General features: G+C 34.9%; 1 pseudogene; it reads right to left on the bottom strand.

The window, feature by feature from the left end:
- Positions 1-20024: 20024 nt before the first annotated feature.
- Positions 20025-20707, bottom strand: LOC114204601 (protein FAM133B pseudogene; annotated as a pseudogene).
- Positions 20708-20912: the final 205 nt, after the last annotated feature.

Here is a 20912-nt window from a genome sequence, read left to right as displayed (position 1 = left end):
TAGATTTCTGATACGGCATGACTACAACATATTTGATCTCCTTTTTTTTTTCCCCAGACACACCCAAAGGAAAGAACCCTACTTCTAAAACTGATGTATCTCAAAAGCAAGAGTTCATATTTTGCTATGTAAGCAATGGTCTTACTAAGAGATAATATAATTATTGGCTTAATAACACATGTATTTTCATAATAGATAAGCCAAAATATAGGTTTATAATAAATACTAATGTGTAACAGCAGATCCTAGTATTCAGTTCCCATTTTCCTTTTCCCAAATCCAATTTATATGGGCAGCAATATAAGAGATTATTTTTTTAAATACTTTATTATTTGAGACAAAGAGCAAGACAGAGCATGAGCGGAGGAGGGAGGAGCAAAGAAAGAGGAGAGGGAGAAGCAGACTACCCGCTGAGCAGGGGGCTCTATCCCAGAACTCTGAGATCATGACCTGAGCCGCAAGCAAACACTTAACTGACTGAGCCACCCAGGTGCCCCTAAAAGATAAACAATTTCATTTCAAGCCTTCTATACAGCCAGTCGGGACCATGTGACTGAGTTCGAGCCAATGAGTAGTGATCTGAAGTCCTTGGGTGGGATTTCTGGAAAAGTTCTCCAAAGAGGAAGAGAGAGCTAATTTATATGTCTTTGTTCTTCTGTCCTTCCTTCTTCCTAATGAAATACAGAATACAGAAATAATGGCTAAAACTCCAAAAGCCATTATGGAGGCACTTGGACAAGTGTCATATCCTAGGGATGGTGTAGAAAGGAACTGATTCCCTGAAAACACCGTAGTGTTGTCATTCTAGCCTTTATATCCTAGTCTAGATATAAAGCAAACTTTTAGGTTGCTAAAATACTCTTCTTTTTTATCTGAGTTACTTTTTTGGGGTGAGTGGTAGGCTGAATATTGAGGTTCCCATCCCTGGAATCTGTGAATATCACCTTCTATAGCAAAAGTGACTTTGCAGCTGTGATTAAATTTAAAAAAAAGTTGTAGGGGCGCCTGGGTGGCTCAGTTGGTTAAGTGACTGCCTTCGGCTCAGGTCATGATCCTAGAGTCCCGGGATCAAGTCCCGCATCGGGCTCCCTGCTCAGCAGGGAGTCTGCTTCTCCCTCTGACCCTCTTCCCTCTCGTGCTATCTCTCATTCTCTCTCTCTCAAATAAATAAATAAAATCTTTAAAAAAAAAATTGTAAAGGGAAGATAATCCTTGATTATCTGGGTGGGCTTAATTAAACTGAAAGGATCCTTAAAAGAAGGAGGCAAAAGGAGATTTGATTACAGAAACATGCTACCCTGGAGCTGCTGGTTTGAAGATGGAGGAAAGGAACATGGGCCAAGGAATGCAGCTCTGGAGGTGTGGAAAACCAAGGAAACAGAGTCTCCTGTAGAGTCTCCAACAGTAGTGCAGCTCTGCCAAACCTTGATTTGAGTCCAGGGAAATTGATTTTGGACTTCTGTCCTCCAGAATTTTAAGAAAATTAATTTGAATTGTTTTAAATCCCAAGTTGGTGATAATTTGTTATAGCAGCGATAGGAAACTAACATAGAGTTCTTGTTATTTGTAAGTGAACATAATTCTTAAATAACACAGGGGTGCCTGGGTGGCTCAGTCGTTAAGAATCTGCCTTCAGCTCAGGTCATGATCCCAGGGATCATGAGCCCCACATCGGGCTCCCTGCTGTCCCCCTGCTTGTGTTCCCTCTCTCGCTGTGTCTCTCTCTGTCAAATAAATAAATAAAATCTTAAAAAAAAATCTTAAATAATGCAATACACAATGGTATTGTTAAGAAATAAGGGTAAATTGTTTTAATTTAATGTTTTAACTCCCTAAAGAGAAGGGTGATTTTATTAATCTATGTGGCTGATACTAATAAATAGTAGCTAGTACATAGGATGTATTGAATAAACTTTTGATAAACTAAAATGGACTTCAGCTCTTTTATCATTGCACGTGCTAAGGAAAAGGGATTTTGAAAAAGAAAACAGTTATTTTCTTCTCCACAATGTGAATATGACATCGAATCAGACTTCTCTGTTTTATGGTTCTGTGGATGTACAATAGCTGGTTAGATATAATTAATAATATACAATGAAAATGCTTTTTGGAATTCATATGATTACATCAAAATGATCAAATTTCTAACTTAATTACTTGTTTATCGAGTCTGAAATATTGCAACATCTTTCAATAATTTCCAAAAGAAAGCATCTGTAGGTTGTTGATTTCAGTTTGCCTTAGGTCAAAATCTATTGATATAAATATAGTGAAATGACATAAACTTCTTGCTGAAGATAAATTATTTGCTTTCTGACATTGTGTCTATGTAAAAATATACGCAATACACCCAACTACCATGTTTTTCAACAAAAACAGAGCAGATAACTGGGAGTTTAAAGTTTATAAAAATTTTTTAAAAAGTTATTTTACTCAATTATATTTCTAAATATGTAGTTGATTCTGAAAATTTTCTAGTTTTTAAACTTATTTTGTGAGTATATAGTCTAGTAGATTTTAAACTGTAGGGTGAATAAGAAATAGAATCCATTATTACAATGGATATATGGGGGCTTTCTTCCTGTGGATTCTGATCCAGTAGGTATGGATAAAATGGAGAAATCTGTATCTGAACAATTTCTCCAAATCATCTGTACATAGGCAGTCAGACATTTACACCCATGTGTTGAAAAACAGTTTTGCAATAACCTTTAGCCTGACAATCAAGAGACAATTTGAGTTACACATCCTACTCCAGTACATTTTCTTTTAGTGCAAATATTTTTGTGAAACTCATAATAAATAGTATTATAATTGGAGAATTTCCATCCTCTAAACAATTGAATCTATATTCATAGTCTCCTGTGTAGACAGCTTTATTTGAGGGAGAATTCCCAGGGTGAAACATTAAGAAACATCTGTCATCTTCATAGAACCTCATAAAACAAGGGGCACTGCAAGTTTTAGTAAATGGATTATGCTACATAAAACACTCCGAAAGTACCTTCATGCATTGAAACACCATGGAGTGCATTTTACAGTCTTCTAGTACTCAAAGGTGGTTAATATTACACTGTAATCTGCATGATAAATTTTCAGAGACTTGCTGGGAAAAACAAAGTATCTAGGGACTACCATAAAAAATAGTAAAATTGAACATATTTTTTCATGTATAAGAGAGTACATTTAATTTTAGAAGAACTCTAAAATATTCAAGAATAATTAATATCTAAATCCAGTTTGGTTCATATACAGAGGGTTCATTATTTTTATAGTTAAGATAATGCGTTCATAATTTCTTGAGTTGTTAATGAATAGAAACCTTTAGGTAAACAATAGGAACCAATATTTATTGTATCCTAAGTATTTGCCACGCACTGTGCTAGAGCCCAATATATTTAAGTCATATAACGGCCCTGTGAAATATTGTATTAGCATTCTCCAGAGAAATAGAATCAATAGGATGTATACATATGATGAGAGAGATTTATTTTAAGGAAATGGCTCACATGATTGTGGGGGCTGGCAAGTCTGATATCTACAGGGCAGGGCTACAGGCTGGAAATTCCAGCAAGAGTTGACATTGCAGGTTTGAGTCTGCAGGCAGTCTGAGGACAGAATTCTTTCCTTTTCAGGTATTTTCTCTTAAGACCTTCAGTTGATTATATGAGACCCACCCACATTATGAAAGACGATCTGTTTTACTCAATGTCTACTGATTTAAAAGTTAATCACATCTAAAAAGTGGCTTCCAACCAACAAAGACTAGTGTTTGACCATGAAGCTGGGCAGAGTTGCCTAGCTAGGTTGACACATTAAATTAATATTCATGAGTAGGTAGTATTATTATTTTATTTTACAGAGGAATAAACCGAGTCAAGGAGGCATTTAAAATTTGTCTAAGATAATAAAATATGTAAAAGCGAGATCCAAGACTCAAACCCAGGTTGTGAAATATCTGGAAATATATGATTCAGTTCCCCCCTTCAAGAAAAGACTTGAAAACCAGCTGTGTGTTGGAGAGGGGACACGAAGTGTGTGTGTGGGTGGGGAGGTGCGGAGAATTCAGTCAATAAACAGATAGCCTTCAGTTTCCAATTTCTTTTAGGTCTGCCTCAACTACAGAAAACCCACTCTTCCTGGGGAAGTTTTTATCTGGTTAGTAAAGCATGGATATAAGGCCAGGCCATTTAAATCCCTTGTAGAACAATCCAAAGGGCAATGATCATTCTAGAATTCCCTCCCAAATGACTGTGGCTTTATTAACACTACATTTGACTTTTACCTCTTTTCTCTGCCCAACTCTGCTTCTCTTCTCTTTCCTTCACAGTGGTTAATTCCTGGGTACCACAAACTTCACCTTAATGTCTTCTTCCAGAATATTCATCCTGTAACACAGTCCATCTTATCCTGAGCATGAATTCATTAACCACTATTGAAGCATTTTACATGGCATATACTTATAGCCCTTTTTCTACAAATATAAAGATTCTTAGGCACAAATGTAAGAATTAAATCTTAACAGGCTGTGGACAATTGGATTACAGCTGGATAAAATAGAAAATACATTTGTCAAGATGTTTTTGAATCCTACCCTCCTTGACTATCCTACTTTCATGCCACTTAAAATTACAATGAACATGGCAACTATATCCAGTGAGGCTCAAGGGCAAGTCAGAAGAACAGACCATGGCAAGTAGTTCATTGCAGTGAGATTAATATGGGAAAATAATTGCAATGTCCTGAAAAAGATGAGAGACAAACAAGTGGCAGTGAGAAGACTCAGAGATCAGCAAATTTAGGAAGCACCCTTAGAAATCAGTGTTCTGGAGCTCCAATGGGAGGCTGTGTGAAGGCAGCTAGAAACATGAAGGGGGCTTTCCAACAGGAGCTGTGAACACAGAAGGAAGTACTGAGAAGGAGCTGAAAATCAAGAAAATATTTCCTAAAACATAGAGTGATGGGCACACAAATGCTCGCATCTTTCTTCCCCCCTTCATCCTTTCCTCCTTCCTTGCATTCCTCTACCAGTGCCACCTAATGGTGAGGAAGTCTGGCAAATGTAGTGCGGCGGACCCCCCTCTGAAAGACTGGACAGAACTGGAGGAAGGGGAAAGGGAAAGGTCTTAAAAGAGATTAATGACAGATGGATCACCAAGATGTCTACTGAAGTCAGTGACAAAGATTATTTTTTTAAAGATTTTGTTTATTTATTTGACACAGAGAGAGACAGGAGAGCAAGAACACAAGCAGGGGGAGTGGGAGAAAGAGAAGCAGGCTCCCCGCAGAGCAGGGAGCCCGAAGCAGGACTCGATCCCAGAACCCTGGGATCATGACCTGAGCCGAAGGCAGACGCTTAACGACTGAGCCACCCAGGTGCCCAGTGACAAAGATTTTTAATTACAGAGACAAAGACCAAGTCCCCTGGTATGCTGCCATTCCTATCACTATTAACAGCTTTGTGTTAGTGTGATTAACCAATTAATTCCAACCCTTCTTCCATAATACATTTCTTCATCTTGCCCACAAGATCTCATGGTATAAATTAAAAATTTGCAACAGAAATTAAGACATGTTCTCTGAAACCATTCATTCATCAAGTGGGCCACAGTGGGTGTTACGGATGAAATCAAACGTCACTAGTTTTTGTGTTTAAATCTGCAAGCATCACGTTTATCTTACAGGCACCCTGGGAGACAAAGTAGACACTTGCTTTCTGAGATTTTGTCAGAAGAGCAAAAGAAACTAGACAATTTATATAATAATAATATAGGTAAATGAAAGGCTAATCAAGTTCATTTACTACTTAAGTGGAAAAAAATTCCTTTTCCTACAACAAACTTCCTTTAGATCATTTGAACATTGCGATGTTTTACGTGCTTTGAAGTTGAAGGTTGTTTACAAAATTTTAAAAAGCACCATGTACTAAATAGCTCAGGGAACATTTTGTTATCACTTATGAATATCTTAGGAAATTGTTCTTCAGTCCCAACAATCACAGTAAGAGACAGTGAGTAAATAAATCTAAATTCCAATAAGATTTTTCTCCCACGCTTCTGCTCCCTTTGTTCAATAAGAGCCTGAGGTCATAGATACTCTTATCTTCAGACTCCTTTCTCTTATCTTATCAAGAACCTAATTATTAACTTGTACATTAAAAATGGAAAGTAATCAATATGTGAGTTTTCTTCCTACCTAACAGGTTAGTAATACCAGCATGACTTACAACTTTCTTAAAAATTTTAAATAGGCTAATTAGGGTATAATTTATTATCATATGTACCCACTATAGCTCTAGATTTTAGTAAGTTTACATAAATTCATATACTCCTTTAATCATCACCATTATTGAAATATAGAATGTTTCCAGCACTCCAAAATGGCCCTTCATGTCCCTTCACAGCCCTACTCCTAGCCTCAGGCAATCACTTACCTGCCTTCTGTCACTATAGATTTGAATTGTCTTTTCAGACTTCTACAAAAATGGAATCATATAGTAAGTACTTTTTCCTGCCCGGCATCTTTCAATCGATATATTGTTTGTGACATTCACCTATGTTTTCTCATGTGTCAGCAATCATTTCTATTTATTGTTGAGCACTATTCCATTGTTTAGATAATAGCACAATTTATTTATCCCTTCACCTGCTGATGGATATTTGTGTTGTTTCTAGTTTTTGTCATAATGCAGTGGGAATGCAAAATGGTACAACTATGTTGGAAAACAATTTGACAATTTCTTATATGTTAAATATAAACTTAATATTGACCGAGATAGCCTTAATGTTTCCCTCAGCTTGACTAAACTTTAGATAGGTTTCTTTCTGATGCAGGCTCTTAACCTCCCTATTTTTGGAGCATTTGTTTTACAAAACCTTTGATAAATGATACATTTTCCTCTGACCCTTTGAGATATAAGCCTTCTCTGGTCTCTTGAAGTTTTAGAACCCAGGAAATGTCTTTCTCTAATACCTGGGAGGCACCCCTTTGAAATGCAATCATCATGAAAATAGAGCTCCCTGTATTCCAGTTTGTGGGACAATAGGGATCCAATTTTTATATATACCCATTAGCAAACACAGACAGCTTAGTCACATTTGCCAACCTTCCTCACTTATGTCCTCCAGTATTTTTCCACTAGCTCACACCAGTGCTCAAAAACCCTTTTGCCTTTTGTTTCAGTGGAATTGGGTTTAATCTCTCTTCCCTATTGCAATAATCTCAAATAAATTCTTCTGTTGCCCATTTATTTCGTCTGGTGCAATTTTTTTTTTTTTTTTGATACCATATGACTCAGAAATTCCATTCATAGTTAATTATCAGAGAAAAATTAAAACACATTTACACTAAGACATTTACATTGAAAATGTTAAATTTTACCAAGACTGTGATGCCGGAAAACAGATATGCTTAAAAAAATCCCTGTGAGTTCCAGGAAAAGGCTTATTAGAACCACTCTTTCCCATATGTCTTACAGATTTCCTCCTTGTTTACCTATGACAAGGCCAGGCACAGACTCTCCAAAAGACTGTAATGTGTCTCATAAATAATTAGCTAAACTGTTTGTCCCCAGTAACCAATTGGAACAAGATGCCCATCAAACTAACTTGATCAAACTTGAGTTAAAATTCTCTCCTTCCACCATGCTCTTAATCTTTGACCCACCCTCAGCTTGAGCTAGCATGCAACCCTCTTTAACAACTTCTCCAAGAGAGAGAATAGGCTGACCTCAGGGTAAAATGTTTTCTGATCAACTCTTGTATCACATTATCTGCATTCACTCTTCTAATTTCCTCACACATCTTATTTTTCTACCATCATTTACTTGTCTTTATAAAAGAAAAGTCCTTTTTCTGCCTGATGTTTAAGATTCTTCCAGGTCTCACTGTTGGTAGCATTCTCCGCATTGTAATGGTCCTCAACACCTTCTCCACTGCAATAATCCATTCAGTGAAAATCTCTCCTTTCTTAGGTCCAAATTTGTTTTTATTTGGCAATGGTAATGTTCACAGCTTCTCTTAATGTTAATCACATTTGATTTGCACACACAGTAAAATATGTTTTGCTTGAGATGCCCTTGCCAACGACAGAATCACATAGTCATAGGTTTATAAAATATTCTAGTTAAAAGAGAACTCAAGCAGTGTCTAATATAATCTTTCACTTTTCAGGTGACAAACATAAATCAAGAAAACGAGGTATCTTGACGAGGATTACAGCATAAGGAATTTGAAAGATAAGGTTTAGAATCTTGATATTATGGCCCTTTGTCAACTACAAATTCTTTTACAAACCACCTGGTTTATATTTAACACCCAAATTTTGCTAAGGACAACCTTTAGTGCATTTTGCCTGTAGATTCCAGAATATATCATTTTCTGATTTATAAAAAGTATAGTACATTTGCCTGTTTTTAAATTCTGGCCCTAATCTTATTATTCATAATACTTCATAGATAGCCAGCAATGATTGCACAATCACACTCTAAATTATTTATCAAGTCATATATATAATCCTCAGTGTCAGAGATTTTAATTCATTTAATGTTTTTCTTCACTTGTTAACAGGCAAGAGGTCCTTCAACAGTAAATCACTAATACTTTCCAGTTTGCAAATTGTTCTCTTTGACAGACAAAAGGTAAACATATTACATTTAGTAGTCCTTTTTTATTTCTTTAAGATTTGCCCAAAATGGTGAGTATATCCATATTCATAAATGTTCTTGTTCTTTTTTGATATATTTTGCAAGTGCCAGCTTATTTTTGATAATAGACACAATGGGACTATTTTCATTCTATTGATGTATTTTTCCATAGTTAAGTATCCTTTCTTTACATACTTAAAAAAGCACATGTATCCTTATTAGAGAAATATCTGAGCTGATACTCTGCTTACTTATTATTATTATTATTATTCCTTCACTTATTGAAATGATAGAATTTCATTATAAAACTCTCAATAAGATCCTTTGCCAGGTGCTGTTCTAAGCACTTCACATACTTCAATTCATTTAAGCTTTGCAACAAACCCTTAGGATATGTACTATTATTATCCTTATTTTACAAATAATGCAGACAATTATATCATTAGTAAGTGGTATGGCTAGAATCAGGTGCTCTTCATCACTCTGCGACATGACCTCCAATCTCCGCAGATCCTCTGTACTATTATATTTTATTACAACAGAATTGTCAATTATCTTAAAACTTTTTTTAAAATCTCCTTTTTGACAGAGTAAAATAGTAGAATAATGCTACTACTATAGTAGTAAGAATAGTGCTTATGACTACACCCAGAAAGTTGATACTTTCTCTCCAAATTTCTTATCACTACTCTTCAGAAAGCAGGACTTCTTTTTGCTAAAATTAAGTAAAAATTGAAGTTCCTTGGTTATGTTCCCAATCTTCTGGAAGATGACCCTGTCAGCAAGGCAAAGAAAGAATTTATTACATGGTTTTATTAGATGTACAGTTGGAAGAAAATGATCCCTTTCTAAAACCTCATCCAAAAACACTTTATCACCCTTCTACTATCATTTCATTGATTTAGAACCAAATCAAGACCATTGTTGAAAATGTTATCTGTGGAAATAAAAGCCATATATTTGAAGGTAAAAACTTCAAGTTGTTACTGGAGTCATAGCAGCTTAGATAAGCACTGCAATTCTGCCCTGAAAAGGTGCCTATACTGCTGGGGGTGGACCATATTAAGCTTGTGACTGGTTGAGATAAGAAACCAGCCAACCTAGAAAAGAAGAGAGCCATGAGCTGGGACTCATGCTCATTTCAGATGGGGAAGTGAGAAAGCAGCCCTCACAGATTCGCCTGTCACCACATATGCATACTTTTGTTCTGCCAGGATAATACGCTTTCTCATTTTGTTTATAAAGGACTCATCAGAGTTATTTGAAATTTTACTGTAGGTAGAGTGACCATAATTTACTAAGATCCAGATGACTTATATAAAACACATTTTCTGAATTTAATTGAGAAGTATTTATGTTGTTCCCTCTAGTTGGATCAAAGTTTACTGACTCCAGGTATCCAACCCATAAATAAGGATATAAAGAGATATTTCAAAACTACCTACATACATGTCTGAATGTATGCCCCAGATCAGAACTTCTCTTCACCTGAAATAATACCTTGAGTTTGACAGAAAGTGTATAAACTGAGTAAGTACAACCGACAGATACCCTTGCTATTTTCCATCCTCCATCTGAATTGTGGATTTTACTAAATTTTTATATAATATTTAAAATAAGAAACTGACAATCTGGAGAAAACGCCAAGAAAGCAAAACACATAGAAAAAGTCAATGATATCATAATAAATGAAGAATAAGTGGAAATTGCACTCTGAATAAAAGGATATTTAGAAGAACAGGATCGAGTCCATAAAGTATTTGAGAATTCCCATAAAGAGTAAATCTGTTCTATGCTTTCGTAAGGATCTATTTATTTATTTATTTATTAGTTTTTTAAAGATTTTATTTATTTATTTGACAGAGAGAGAGATAGTGAGAGCAGGAACACAAGCAGAGGGAGTTGGAGAGGGAGAGGCAGGCTTCCCGCCGAGCATGGAGTGCTATGGGGGTTCCATGCAAGTCTCAGTGTGGGGCTCAATCCCAGGACCCTAAGATCATGACCTGAGCCGAAGGCAGGCACTTAATGACTGAGCCACCCAGGCACCCATAGTAAGGACATATTTAGAACTGAGAATTAGGACACAATAAGAAAGAGTATATAGGAATGCCTGGCAGCCACAGTGGGTAGCCCACAAAGATTTGAAAGATGAGGTAAATAGAAATCTTTTTTACTAGACCAAATATAATATAGGATCATTGTAGATATTGAAATTTGTATTAATGGGATAAAATATTGCTCATGATAGCACCAGCTTTGACTGTAAAGTAATTACCTGTACCATTCCATTGAAGAAACTGATTAATAGAGGGATGGTTAGTAAGCTATAGAAATCAAAACGGAACATGAGTCACAAAAAACCCTTTGGATTCTTGTAGTTTAAACTGACATAATTCTAACTTAAACATATTTGAGAAAAAAAATAATTTTAGGTTCACTTTAGTGGGAAGATTAGATATGGTTCTAGTTTTAAGAAATATCGGATCCTGGGCCTCAAAGAATGTTGCAAGCCTCTTAATCCATCTATAAGCTCTGTTTGTCTATGATTGCCTACATCTAAGTACAGTTGTTATTACCATGAACTTGTTGAATGTCGGCAACCTATGTTCTCTAAGCTTAGAAACATCTGAAGAAAGACAAAGTTTTAATATTTTTTCTTCAGATACCAACCTCATAAATTAATCAGAATGACGTTTATTAGATTTCAACCCCTGCCCTCCCACCAAGCACTGAGAAACAAAGAAATAATGCTGGATGATACCCGTTATATTGTACACCTGAACTAACCTAGCACTGTTATGGTAATTACACTTCAATAAAAATACTTTGTAAGAAAAGTAACATAAGCTTAATAGCTTTGATAGTACATATCAAAATCCTCCCATACATGAAGAATAGCATTTATGGTCCCTGAAAAAAAAAAAGAAAAGAAAAGTTGTAAACTAATTCATCTGTTGTTTAGTAAGCTTTAAATAGTAAACTTTCTGGTGTTACAAGTGATCTTTAAAATTTAGGTATTTTCTATAGCATTTGTAAGTTATGCTTGGTCTGGTTAGAACACTGTGATATATATTGAATTTAGCCTAAAATAGATTCCATCTGTTTCTATAGAATATCATCATATATTTTACTAATATTTTTTCATATTGCAAAATGAAATATGCAATTTCATATTGTTTGTTTGCTTTTTCATTTTGGTGACCCCCCCAAAAAAACCCCACATTGTCAGCATATAAATTAAAATATTTAGATCATTTTATGCCCTCCTTGTTAACCACTTAGTGAAGAAAACCTGATCTGGGTAAACACAGTGGGTAAGGACCATAATTTTATTTATATATGAACAAAGATGATACACAAAACTCTGATGTACAGAACTTGATAAATTTCACCTTTATTCATCTGCCGAGTCACTTACTAAGTATTTATTGAACACCAAGTATGTGCTATGCACAGTGATAAAATTCAATGAATGGATTGATAACCAGAAAAAGCCCTGTCTTTAAGTTACTTAATGATTAAGGAGTGGAGGTAAACTAAAAACCATACAGATTCTGACCAGTTGTGTAGAAATGAAGATCATTTCAGGTGACTTCAAAGATTTAGAAGATAAGAAATCTCACAGACAAATTTCCTTCTCTGTGGTTTCATGAAGTAATGCCTTTAATTCCACGCCTCAGAAAATAAAAATAAGAATATAAGCATGACACATTGTTAAGAAAAAACTAGAGTGATTTGTGTTTTCTTGAATAGACCTATTATTTTTTAAATGTAATAGTTATGAGAAACTATAAAAAGAATTCTTCGTCAGATTGTCCAGGCCCTGTGACTGAAGTCAGACTGAAAATAACATTTTCTCAGGTAGTTTGATATTTAATTTTCATCATTTGTAATGAGCACTGGATGTTCTATGTGAGGGATGAATCACTAAATTCTACACTGAAACTAATATTACACAGTGTGTTAACTAACTGAAATTTACATAAAAACTTGAAAGTACAAAAATAAACAAAACAATAAAAACATCAGATTTTACCTTTTATAATTTTTTTTTATCATCGACCAAAGTTATCAGATTGTAAACCTAATTGACACAAATAAATGTCTAAGATTATGTGAATATTATACATATTACTTAAGACAAATCTGGAGCAAAAACTTAGCATTTACAATGACTAGATACAGAAGATAAAGGTATCAGAGCATTCATATTTTATCTTTTTTTAAAGTGTAACAATTTTCAGGATCTCAAGTTTAAACAGCAAAAAGAAATTAATATGAACCCGTATATGCAGTATCCAAATCAGATGTGTTCTGATACATTAAAATATTGCTTCCCACCATTGTTAGAAATATACAATGACAGAATATTCTAGTGATAAGTAAATATGTATAATCATTTTTAAAGATTTAATACTTTATTCCAGAAGGAGCAAAATGTTGAATAAAAAGCATGAATAGGGGTTATCACTCTTTTATTATCACAGTTTTCTAAATGACATTTAAATTAACCTTAGTGGATAACACCCCACTAATAAATGCAACATTACAGAAAACATAGGAATATAGGGTGTTCTAAAGTTGGATTACCATAAATGCCTAAATATACCTCAAGTATAAGACAACTCCCACTTTCCCAATGAGAAGACCCCACCAAGTAGCTTTTTGTCCAGTTTGATAATGGAAATTTTGAGGAATTTAAAATTTAACAGCAAACAGTTAAGGCATAATATTTGCTGTCACATATGCATATTTAAAATTACATATAAATTAATATTTAGAAATATTGCCATTTTTAATAAAAAATTCATGAATAAAAGGGCTTTTTGTTGTTGCTTTTTAGATGACTAGAAACATTGAAAAACATGACTGTCTTTTTTATCATTATAGCCATTTTCGAGTCATTTAACTTAGTTTTCCAGAGCAAGTTACCTATTGTTCTCTTAAGCTGACTATGACAATGCACTTCCTGAATACCTTAGAGATGTAATCGCTAGAAATTTTATTTCAATTGACAAATACTTGGATAGTTTTAGAAATTATTATTCATATTAGAGGTGCATATTTGTGATATATAAAATTTAACAATTGCTGCTTTGTTAATTTGTACTGTCAGTTTTATTAACTTTTTTTTAAGATTTTATTTATTTATTTGACAGAGAGAGACAGCGAGAGAGGGAACACAAGCAGAGGGAGTGTGAGAGGGAGAAGCAGGCTTCCCGCTGAGCAGGGAGCCCGATGTGGGGCTCGATCCCAGGACCCTGGGATCATGACCTGCGCCGAAGGCAGACGCTTAATGACTGAGCCACCCAGGTGCCCCAGTTTTATTAACTTTTGAAGGCCTTGAATATTTTGACTTCCAACACTTGAAATTTGGGGGTCACACTTTGAAAAAGAGTTACCAAACAATTAACATACTTTATTTTCCTGTTTTCTCCCTCTCCTCCTACTGTCTTCTCTCCCTTCACCCTCTAGCCCTCTATCTCTCTTTCCTCTCCTTATAACTCACCACTGATGTATTTAAAACTATCATTGAATGAAGATATATCAGCCAAAACATTAGCCTTGTTTCAACATATCTTTATTCACTTAATAAGTGTTTCTTCACCAATTATGACGTGTACTATGTGCAAGGCTCTGTTCTAGGTGGGGTTATAAATGATTAAAATAGAACAGAAAAACTGCTCCTGTCGAAATTATTTGAAAATACCACATCATAGGGGTGCCTGGGTGGTTCAGTTGGTTAAGTGACTGCCTTTGGCTCAGGTCATGATCCCAGGGTCCTGGGATCAAGCCCCGCATCAGGCTCCCTGATCAGCGGGAAGCCTGCTTCTCCCTTTTCCACTCCCCCTGCTTGTGTTTCCTCTCTCGCTGTCTCTATGTCAAATAAATAAATAAAATCTTAAAAAAAAAAAGAAAGAAAATACCACATCATATTTAAATGAACTCAACAAATATTGATTGATTTATATGATATTATATATATCATATATATATACACACACATGCACATGCACACACAGAGAAACATACACACACAAAACATACAAAAAGTCTTATCCTTATGGAACATACATTCTAACAGGTATTTGAAAGTTGTTTTTTTTAAATTAAAAAGTAATGCTCATTTTTCCCTTTTATATACCTCATTTATATTACATTGATTAAGCTACGATTATATCTTTATGTAAAAATAAAAATCCTATCAATTATTATTTTAATGTTGGCTAAAGTAGTCATTTATGATTAGATTTTGTACCTGAGAGCAAAGAACTTGCACTTTAGTATATGGACAAAGGACTTCTTTATATACCGGTGTGAAAAGAAGCCACAGTCTCATGACATTATCATGGACCATTTTGAATTTTTGGTACAAACATCTTTAATAACTATTGAGTATATTCTATGTATATTCAAGTCTTTAAGGTATAGACAAAATAAAGAGAGGTTATAGTCTCTGATTTGAGAAGAGGTAATTTCAGTCAATTTCATATGTTAAAACATAAAGACTAAGTGTTAACTAAGTGACAAAACAGAATTAGGAGCTTCAAATAAACGTCTCATTTAGTCTGCAAATTTGAAGTAGCTGTCATCTTAAGGAAGCTGAGACTTCACTGTTTTCTCAAAAAGTTCAAATGAAGTCACAATAATGGTATAAAACTGTATAAATAAATAAAAGCAAAATGAACAAAGTATGGGAAGAAATCACAAAAGACAAGAGAAGCCAATACAGTTTTAGAAGTTGAAGTGTGGATTGATAAATGCTAACATTATCAAAGTAAGGGATGCTGAAATCTGTCGGTACAGGAGCGAGTTGAGATCAAGCAGATTTTGAAAGTTTCATGAATCAAAATCACCTAATACTTGGATTGTGTGGACTTTGAGAGGTTGGAAGGAAACAAAAAATGATTGAAAATAAAGTACAGGAAATACTTAAACTTTCACCTCTCTCCAAAAACGAGGAAGGCAGACAACCTTCTATCTCCCACCCAAGCAGGAGAATGGAGTTTTATTTTCTGCAAAGCTGAATGTGAGGTTTCCAGACTCATCGACATCAAGTAGGAATGAGGTAGGGGTGATTCTTTACTGAAGCTAAGAGAATTAAGTTTCAATCTTCACTCTGAAATATCACCAGATATTTCAACAGCAATTCTAGAAGTTAGGTAACAAAACATGGATGTTTTAAACTTCAGAGGGAAAATTATTGCCAAAATTATAATCAACCCCCAAAAGTATTCAGTTGTGAAGATAATGCAGTGTAATCCTCACCATAACAATAAGCAAGGTTCAAAAACTTAAACCTAGTAAATTTATCATTGAGGTTGTTGTTATTGTAGGGTTAAGCCTTCACATCTCGCTGTTACGAAGACTGTTTTCTCACTACACGCTCTAAATGTCTCCAGGCCCAAGTGCTGGTTAGATTCACATGATGGTTTTTGTCTGCTCTGGTTAGTAATGTCAAAAGGGTTGATTCTGTGTCCAACGGCTATTTAGACTGTCAGGACTGAGGAGGAATTCCAGTAAATACAAGTTTATTCAGCACTAGTTTCATTAATTCCCAAATGGGCCAGGAAAAATAAGGGCAATGGGATCATCATCTGTCTCCCTTCTGTGAAAAACTTACCGGCCCTTTCCACACACACCCCATTCCACCTTCCCTCCCTTGAGCCCCTCTCTCCCAGAAGATAAGAATTGTAATGTGCTGCATTTTGAGAATAGAGCTAGGTTAAGGACAGGATCTGCTCACCATTTCTGGTATATGTCTAAATACACTTTTACAATATCTTATTTCTGAAAATAAAATGTTTCAGCATGTAAGTTCTCAAACCTAATGTATCACCAAAACACATATGTTCAGGATACTACAGTGGTTATATGCTTTTCTAAACAAGATAGGAAACAGTCAACAAAGGGTCCAGAAATCCATACTATATGAAGAGATCCAACACAGGAGAGAGAGCTTTAAGGGACTCCCAAGAAGATGTATGTGAAGCTGATCTTGACAACATCCAATCCAGACCGGAGCAGCAGGGGAGAATGCTCAAGGAGGAAAGATAACTCGAACAAAATAAAAGTTACATTATTTGATGTGTTTTGCCACCTTGAGTGGGGATTATGAGGCTCCCAGCCAGACTGTAAAACTGGAGAAAAAAATAGTCACAGATTAAGGACAAATAAGAAAACAAAAGAATGTCATGATTATTTCTTCTAGAAAAAACTATGAGATGTTCAAGAAATAGAATGTAAATATATTACATTTTCTTAGTGTGAATATCATTTACACAGTCCAAATAATGTATTGATTCAACTAGAAACTGTACTATAAATATGCTGGGCAGTTGGGGAGAAAGAGGAGAAAGAAAGTTTTAAAGTCTGGATGAGAAGGGGGTAGTTTTAAGATTACAACATCTTCATTGTCTATATTTGGAAATTAATAGATAATAAAGGACATGAAAACATAAAAGTCTGTAGATTATATTATTCAAAATACGGAGAAACGATTAAATGAACTGAGAGTGGTTGACTCTGGTGAGTGTGATCCAGGAGTGAAAAGAATTTAGAGAGTGGATTCCTGAGTTTGGTTATAAGGCTTGAGGTAGTATTACTTTTTAAATTATGCACATGTATTTCAGAGAACAAAACTGAGGACTCATAATATTTAAACACTAGGTCCATCAAAAATAGGGGAATGGGATTCAAGAATGTTAGTTTTAGTACATTGCTTCTGAACGCTTGTTTTCCTCTATTTTTGAAGTATTTAGTTTGAACATTGTGAGGAAGAAAAAACAAAAGAGTAATAATGCTGGACTAGAATTAGTCAGGAAAGGTATTGAGAAGAATTACATACTCTAGACCTGCTCTGCCCAACACAGTAGCTATCTGCCCCTTTTTATTGGAAGACTTGAAATGTAGCTAGACATATTTTTGATATATTAGGTAAAATCAAATATAACATTGAAATAAGGTTTACCTGTTGAATTTTAATTGCTTTTTTATTATTATGCTATGTTAATCACCATACATTACATAATTAGTTTTTTTATTTTTTATTTTTTATTATGTTATGTTAATCACCATACATTACATCATGAGTTTTTGATGTAGTGTTCCATGATTCATTGTTTGTGTATAACACCCAGTGCTCCATGCAGGACGTGCCCTCTTTAATACCCATCACCAGGCTAACCTATCCCCCACCCCCCTCCCCTCTAGAACCCTCAGTTTGTTTCTCAGAGTCCATAGTCTTTCATGGTTCGCTTAATGTGGCTATTCTAAAATACAAAGTTACATATGTGGCTCTTATCTGTGGCTCATCTTATATTTTTATTGGATATATTTTACTGGATAGAGGTAAGAAGGGAATAGACAGAAAATAAGCTTCTAGTAAGGAAAATATGGGATATTGTACACAAGGGCACAAATTATCAAAGACCATGTTTTTATCTGGAGAATGACAACAACCAGACCAGAACTGAAGATTTTTTGTGTGAGAAGGGAAAGAAGAGCATAGTTTGATAGATCAGTTGGAAGTGGTGATGAAACACTTAGGCATTAACAACAACAAAAGACTTCAAGACAGCATGGATCATAGTATGGACCCAATTAGATATAAAAATAGTAAAAAGGTTCCATGATGTTTTTGAGGGATTACCCAAACAATGGTTTTGCTGATTGCAGGTTATATATATGTTAAGAGATATAAGAAATCAAAGTGCATAATGTTTAAGCATAAGGCTATGGGTTGTGATTTCCGAATTAGCTAAGTAGAAAAAGAACTGAATATGAAGAGGATTTGAAAAAAACTGAGAACATATGATGGAAAAGAAAGAAAAATAATTGAAAGGATACAGTCCTACAAATTTGAAGTTGCAGTTCTTTTTTTTTCTTTTTTTATTTTTAAATAAAATAGCTATTTATTCAGCCTCTTGTCATGCCAAAATGTTTTGTGCATATACCACTATAATTAACACGCCCTCTGTAACAGGCAAAATTGTACATAAAATTATATGTTACCTGATTATATAAAAATGTAAAGTGAAAATGATTTATCAATTCCTTTTAACATTACTAGTAAACAGTTCAGCAGTAGATATGAGGCACAAAATCTTAGTAAAATATGACACAGGAAGAGCAATAATGTAATTTTCACTTAACTTGTCATAATTTGTTATGAATATACAAAGACAAATTTCTAAAATGTTATATTTACTAAGATTCTGGCAATAGCTTTATGTAACAAGACACAGCATATCAGGCCTGCCACTCAACTTGTTTATGATAAGTCTCAGCTTCAATATGAAGCTGTTTAAAAAAAAAAAAATCAAAAGCCCACTTTGTTTACATGCTAAGTATCTTGGCAAGTATGCCATTAAACACAGTAAGGAACTTAAGATAGCAAGAATAAGGCGTTAATAAAAGCTAAACATTGCAGCCTAAACAAAATTCATACGAAAATAAAATAAGTATTACTGGTTACATAAAACTTTCCTGACTGGTTAAAACTTAACAGTATAAAACATGCATTTTAAATCTTCAGCTATCAAGTTCAAAAAGTACCAGTGTCTATTTGAAATGATTCTTCTCCAAAGCCAAAGTGTAGTCAAAACTAATTCAAATGTTATAACACATTCTAATGCTAAAAAACATCCAGTATTATTGAAGTGGAGGTAAATCCCAGAGCTTCTGGGGCTCTGTCATGCTGCAAAGGGCTGTTTCTCTGGTTCACTCAAAGCAGCAAACGACAGAGTCTGAGGATGTCTAGGGGCAAGACTGCTATACTCAGCTCTGACCTCCCCATGAAGCATGGCTACTATGTCCACAGAAATAGGATGTGTGAGGATAAAAGGCACGCTATTCTGCTAGCTAAAGAGATAGCAAACCACCCCCCTGACCCGAAAAGCCCCTTCCCCAGGTAAATAAAAGTATATAAGGGGAAAAAATTAAAATACACTTATCTACAGAGTAAGGATTTTGAAATATCAATGTGATGCCTATTTCAAAAATGTTAACTAGAATCATCTGGTCATTGCTAATTACATCTCAATGATGTATCCAGATTTGATTTCTGTTGATTTATCATTAGATACTTCTAGTCAAAAATATTAACTTTATCCCCAAATATCTTAACCACTAGCACAACTGCAGTGTGTTATCTCCCAGAGTTGTTAAGCACTGGAAGAGAAAAAAACAGATGTTCAAGCAGCAGGCAACAATTATGGCCCTCTCACACAGGAGCAACCGAGTGGCTACTGAATAGTCCAGGAATAATCCTAAAAACAAGAAAATTCATGCATTTTAGTAATTATGTCATAATTTTCACAGTTGAAATTTCCTTAGACATTGCATTTTCTTTCTAAGGGAATTCTGATTTTTCTCAATGTTACTGTGAGTCAGGACTTGAACTAGCAGCCTTCTTTTTCTTCTTCTTACTGTGTTTCTTATGCTTCTTTTTCTTTTTTGTTTTTTCGTCCTGAATGTAATCTGATTCTGATAAGGACTCAGATGATAAAGGTTTATCTTCAGGATACATCTTTCTTTTCGCTGAGTCCTTTAATGTCCTTTTCTTTCTCAGTTGCATCCTTTGACTTGTTTTTTTTTAAACTATCCTTACTGTCCGATTCAGTTTCTGACATGGAGCTTTCAGAAGGTTTATGTGAACGGTTCTTCTTTTTCTTTTTCCTTTTTCCTTGTTTTTTATCCTCATCTTCAGAATCCGAAGAACTGCTGGAAGAATCAGAGCTTGTTGAAGAAGAAGATGAATACCTACCAGATTTCTTCTTTTCTTTTTTCTTTCTCTGTCTTTTTTTGGATGAGCTCTCACTTCCACTTAACAATTTCTCCCTCTGTTCTTCTAGTTCTTTCTTCCAGTTCTCATTCATTTTTTTCTTCAAATTCAGCCAGTGCCTTGGAGACTTTCTTTTTCTTTTCTAGTTGTTCTTTCATTTCTTTCCAGGTAGGCCTTGGTCGATTCAGATAATCTTGGATCGTTGGCCCCGAAGACTGGATTGGACCCCTTGATCTGGCCATTGCTGTTGGGTTCATATGGGCCACCCGATTGTCCCACTTCCCCCTGGTGCAGAACTGAGTGCACAGTCAGACGCCCAGGGAGATGGGGCCAGAGAGCGGCCAAAGAGGGCCCTCCGCAGGTCCTCTGGCCGACTCTGAAGTTGCAGTTCTAAATAGACTAGAAATTCTATAAACGATAAAGGAAAATTATAAATAAGTTCATATTTAAAGGGGAATTCATTTTTTTATTTTTTAAATTTTA

This window comes from Eumetopias jubatus, unplaced genomic scaffold (assembly GCF_037043125.1).
Source record: "Eumetopias jubatus isolate StellerSeaLion01/CBP00866 unplaced genomic scaffold, mEumJub1_p1.0 scaffold_6, whole genome shotgun sequence".
Lineage (NCBI taxonomy): Eukaryota > Metazoa > Chordata > Mammalia > Carnivora > Otariidae > Eumetopias > Eumetopias jubatus.
This window is presented reverse-complemented; position numbering and strand designations above follow the sequence as displayed.